Below are 6,121 nucleotides of genomic sequence, written 5' to 3'. Positions count from 1 at the left end.
GTAACAGGAGTGAGCGGGCTTGAAAAATAACCCTGCCTCCTGTCCCCAGTACTGCCTGCAAAGGTCTTGTTGACCTGGGACACTCACATATCCTGTCACCATGGAAACCTGATACTCACTCTTGGCTATCTCTGCCTACCATCTATACCAAACTGTTGACCAGGTGATGGCCAAGGGGATCAGAAATCACTGCACTGCTAGAGCCCCTGTGAGAGGCCCCAGTCTTGGTCTCAACCAGATGAGTCGAGCAGGGCCTCTGGAGGCCAACTGGGATATCTGGACACCCTGGGTGGGTGAAATCATCACTCCCCGCTCTAGGCTCCTGGCAACAAGTGGTTTGCTGCAACTACAAGGACTGGCCCCAAGGGAACTCATTAGTCCACACCATTGCCAATGACAAACCCAGCACACACACTCCGGGGTGTTCCGTCAGCTGCACAGATGGAGGGTGACACAGCCCACAGCTACAGGCACACACCCACGGTGCCAGATTCAGATGCACACACACAGGCATAGACAGAGACGCACCCCTACAGTGAGTGCTGCCACGCCCCAGCCCCATGCCTAGCCATCCCTGTCAATCTCCTAGTCTCCATCTCCCTGATTGTCCCAGGATAAAGCTGGGACACGCCAAAACACTGAGTGTCTTCACTGCTGTGTCCCTTCCCCAGAAAGGGAAGTTCCTGGAGCACAGATATGAAAGGAAGGCACAGATAGAGATGTGAATCTAGATACACATATGCCAAGGACAGAGTCAGGGCTTGTCAGGCCTCTTGTTCATACAATGAGGGAGGGACAGTTCTTTTTAAACAAAGGCCAGGTATGGTGGCTCACGCTTATAATCCCAGCACTTTGGGAGGCCAAGGCGGTGGATCACCTGAGGTCAGGAGTTCAAGACCAGCCTGGACAACATGGTGAAACCCTGTCTCTACTAAAAATACAAAAAACATTTAGCTGGGCGTGGTGGCAGCTGCCTGTAATCTGAGCTACTCAAGAGGCTGAAGCAGGAGAATCACTTGAACCTGGGAGGCAGAGGTTGCAGTGAGCTGAGATCGCGCCACTGCACTCCAGCCTGGGCGACAGAGGGAGACTCTATCTCAAAAAAAAAAAAAACTACAAATACAAAACTAGAGACCTTGGAAGGAGCCCAACTAAGTGAGGAGCCCCGGAGCTTAACAAGAAATCAGCTTCTGTCGCATGCAGGAAACAGAGAGATGATCCCACAATTACATGTGGGAGCACAGACACAGGCACCCCAGGCTCCTCAAACCACACACGCTAACACGCACAGACACAGGCATGCACACGCACACGCTCTCCGTGCCTCAGGCATTCTCAGGGCAGCCTAGGGAGGCCTCTGTGCACCAACCTTCAGAGAGGCCCCTGCAGCCCTGGCTTAGACCTTAGATTCCCCCAGCTGCTTCTACACCCACAGGCATCCTCTGAGACCCTGCATTTTGCTGTTTCAGAGGAACCAACCCTGCTCCCCACTCCAGCTTTCTCACCCTTCACCTCCAGCCCCAGGACAAGATGAGCAGGAGGAGGGGCAGCTGCCCAACACTCACTGAGGAGTCAGCCTCTGGACCTCAGAGCCAGCAACACCCGCTGCACTCACACCCGCACCTCATCCTGCTGCCTTCTCCTGAGGAGGGGAAACTGAGGCCCAGAGAGGAGGGCACGAGCTCTAATTCGAGTCCTCTGGGACAACAGCCGTACCTCATCACATGCACACCGAGAACCAACACACATTTTTCTGGACCGCAGGATATTTTAAAAGGTTTTCTTTTTTAATACAGAAAGGCATAAAGACGAAAATGGTCTGTAATGCTGCCACACAGATAATCCCAGTGGTATTTTTAAAATAAAGTTAATGAATGCCCATGTTTGCAAAATTCAAACCATACCAAAGGATTATAAAATGAAAACTAAAACCTTTTCCATCACAGTCGCTCTCCCCAGAAACGATGCTGCTTTGTTTCGTTGCTGAAGACATTGGCATGCCAGCATTTTTTACCTATAAAAAGAAAATCACTCTGCCCACTATTTTGGACCTTGCCATTTTTTCACCTCAAACACATCTTGGCAGATCTTTCCACATCCACACTGCTAATCCGCCTCCTTCTTTCTAACGGCTGTGCTGTACTCTGTTGTATGATTGTGTCTTCCGTGGGTGTGTATTTACCGTATTTCCAGTTTCTTTGCTCTTACAATGAGCCAGCAGATCCCCAAGGTACCTGAATATACTGCACATATTTCCACAGGGCCAGGCACGAGCAGAGGCACCAGGTCAAAGGATATGTGCATTTTTAATTCTTGGTAGGGCTCTCAGCTCACATCTGTAATCCCAGCACTTTGGGAGGCCAAGGCAGGTGGATCATTTGAGGTCAAGAGTTCGCGACCAGCTTGGCCAACATGGTGAGGCCCCATCTCTATTAAAAATAAAAAACATTAGCTGGGCGTGGTGGTACGCACCTGTAATCCCAGCTACTTGGGAGGCTGAGGCAGGAGAATCACTTGAACCTGGGAGGGGGAGCTTGCAGTGAGCCGAGATCACGCCACTACACTCCAGCCTGGTGACAGAGTGAGACTCCGTGTCAATAAAACAAACAAACAAAAATCTAAAAAAATAATAGTAATGATGAACTCGCAGCAGACCTGTTTGATCTGTATCTTCTTCCACTCCCACCTCTGGCCCCTATTCTGGAGCATATCTCAGATAACCTATCCTGAAATTCATCTTTAATCACTACTCTTTCCATACCAGAGGACATTTGTGAAAAGATGACATGTAGCTATTTAAGATAATGAGCACCCTAGAGCCCGCAGTTTATGACCTGTGGACACACACTCCTCAGAGTGGGAATTCATTCACATACAGACCTTTCTAGTCCCACAGGTTGAGATAAATGTGAATATGTTTGCCAGCCGCAGTGGTTCACACTTGTAATCCCAGCGCTCATGGAGGCAGAGGTGTGACGGTCGCTTAAGCCCAGAAGTTCAAGACCTGCCCAGGCAACACAGCGAGCTCCTGCACTCCACAAAAAAAAGACAAAAAGATATATGCATATGTTTATAAGTGTATATTGATACACATATATTTCTTCATGTTAAGGAAATATGTGTCTATTCTGATTCTACTAAGGACTTGATTTAATCAAGGAAAGGATGTTGGATTTTGTCAAATAAATTTTTTTTAATCTGTTGAGATAATAGTTTTCTCCCTTTGATTATTTAATATGACATATTATAGTAATAGATGTCATCTAGTGAGCTCTCCTCGTATTCTTAGGGTGAACTCCATGAGGCCATTTAAAGAACTACTGAATTCCATTTGCCAGTATTTTATTTTGGATTTTGGCAATATGTATGAGATAGGTCTCTACTTTTAATTTGTATCCTATATTGGTAGAATTTTGGTATCAGTGTTAATATTGGATTTATAAAAATAAATTAAATCATTTAATGTTCTGGAAAAGCTTAAATAACATCTGCATTTTTTGCTCTTTGAAGTTAGAAAGAATTCTCCACAAAACTATGTGGCCCTGGAACTTTTTGGGGGAGGTTTTAATAGCTTTCTCAGTTTCTGGGAAATGGTAGATTCAAATGGGGTCTTCACATATGCTCTTCCAGCCACCACAGCTGTCCCTGCAACACCGTAGCTAACCGGCTCCTTCTTATGCTTCAGGCCTTGGGGTAAATGCCACCTCTGTCTTACTGTGAGCTCCCCAACAATGAGGCCCTGAGACACAGATTTGATGCAAAGAGTTGATTTGGAAGGTGATTCCAGAAGTACTGGTGAGCAAGTGTGAGGGGGTGAGAAAGGGACAGAAGGGAGCCAGTACGAGGGATGTCAACAAGCAGAGGACAGCTGTGGGCACGCAGGGCTCCAGTGGCTGGAATATTCATCCTCTTAACTCCTGTCCATCATTGGCTGAGGGCTACTGCCAGGGGTGTTAAACCCCCACAATTCTGATTTGCCTCACACTGGCCAAGCATGCCTCTGAAGCCAGAGGAAGCCCACAGGCTGAGTCACAGGGACATGCAGTCAGAAGCCACCAACAGTGAATGCTGAAGGGTGGAGACTGCGTGCCAATAACTGTGCTACGTGACTGGAGAGGTCTTCCCTGGCCACCAAATGTAAGCAGGACCCCTCCATGCCTGGTGTTCTCCATTGCTGCATCCGTTCATGCCCTTCAGAACATTCACCAAACTTTGTACCATTACCCACCCATACACAGGCATATTTGTTTACTCACCTGTTAGCTCACTTCCTCCACTAGGTTGAAAGCTTGAAGGGGGCAGAGGTGACACCTCTGTTCACTGCATGTACCCAGCACAGTGCCTGGCACCAATCTGCATCCACTAAACACTCGTGCCTGTTGAACACGGGCTTCATCTTCATTATTTGTTCTTATGTCTGTCTCCACCACTAAGTGTGACCTTTCAGGGCCCAGGATCCAGATCCAACCTGCCTATGGATCCAGACCTAGCTCAAGACCTTAAAGATGGCCGGGTGCGGTGGCTCACGCCTATAATCCCAGCACTTTGGGAGGCTGAGGAGGGTGGATCACTTGAGGTTGGGAATTCGAGACCAGCCTGGCCAACGTGATGAAACCCCATCTCTACTAAAAATTTAAAAATTAGACAGGGGTGATGGCACATGTTTATAATCCCAGCTACTCAGGAGGCTAAGGCAGGAGAATCGCTTGAACCCAGGAGGTGGAGGTTGCAGCGAGCTGAGATCGTGCCACTGCACTCCAGCCTGGGCAACAAAGTGAGACTCTGTCTCAAAAAAAAAAAAGAGAAAGAAAAAAAAAAAAAGACTTTGGGTTTGAGAATAGTTAATCCTCAATAAATGTTTATAAGTGAATGAACTCCCATCTCCCTCCAGCCTGGTCTAAAAAGAGTAACAAGTTGTCTTGGGCAAATGTGGCTGAACCTTGCAAATACATTTCTATAATCAAAAATAGTTGTTTCCCACTAGTAAGGGACCGAAACGTGATGACTTTCTTCTTTTCTTATTTCTCTGAGATGCCTCTGATCCCCAGAGGCAGACCCGGCAGTGGTCTGCCCGACATCCCTTCTCCCTGCCCCTTGCTGATGGCACCCCAGCTTTGTTCAGGCCGGCACTGACACTTGCCTAGGGGCCACCCCCGTGTTCCCAGCCTCAACTGCACACAATTTTGCCAAAAAAGGCCTAAGCAGAAGTCTGCAGACACTAAGGAAAGCAACATTCTAAGACAGGAAAAGCTGACCCACAGCTGCCCACCTGCAGTTGCACGAAGAAAACAAACCCCTGTGCTGAAACCTCAAGAAATGGGCTTCGGCCAGGCGCAGTGGCGCACACCTGTAATCCCAGCACTTTGGGAGCCCGAGGCAGGTGGACCACTTGAGGTCAGGAGTTTGTGACCAGCCTGAGCAACATGCTGAAACCCCATCTTTACTAAAAATACAAAAATTAGTCAGGCGTGGTGGCAGACACCTGTAATCCCAGCTACTGGGGAGGCTGAGGAAGGAAAATCATTTAAACCCGAGAGGTGGAGGTTGCAGTGAACTGAGACTGTGCCACTGCGCTCCAGCCTGGGTGACAAAGCGAGACTCCATCTCAAAAAAAAAAAAAAGAAAGAAAGAAATGTCCTTCATGTTACTCTTTCCCAGCTGATGGAACCTACACCAAAAGCTGTGTGAAATAAGCCATCCACGGACTGGACATTGCAGCTTCAGTGACAAGTAGGAATGAATTTGGCAACATAGGAGGGTAAGGGAAGCATTCCAAAATTTAACAAGATTTGGCCACCAGTGTCTGAGTTTTAACTGTAGTAAAAACCAGCCAGGCTGGGCACGGTGGTTCACGTCTATAATCCCAGCACTTTGGGAGGCCGAGGCTGGTGGATCACCTGAGGCCAAGAGTTCGAGACCAGCCTGGCCAATATGGTGAAACTCTGTCTCTGCTAAAAAATACAAAAATTAGCCAGGCATGGTGGCAGGAGCCTTCATCCCAGCTACTTGCACGGCAGAAGCAGGAGAATCGTTTGAACCTGGGAGGCGGAGGTTGCAGTGAGGCGAGATTGAGCCATTGCACTCAAGCCTGGGGGACAAGAGTGAGACTCCTCTCAAAAAA

The sequence above is a fragment of the Mandrillus leucophaeus genome, unplaced genomic scaffold (assembly GCF_000951045.1).
Source record: "Mandrillus leucophaeus isolate KB7577 unplaced genomic scaffold, Mleu.le_1.0 Scaffold252, whole genome shotgun sequence".
In the NCBI taxonomy this organism is placed as follows: domain Eukaryota; kingdom Metazoa; phylum Chordata; class Mammalia; order Primates; family Cercopithecidae; genus Mandrillus; species Mandrillus leucophaeus.
This window is presented reverse-complemented; position numbering follows the sequence as displayed.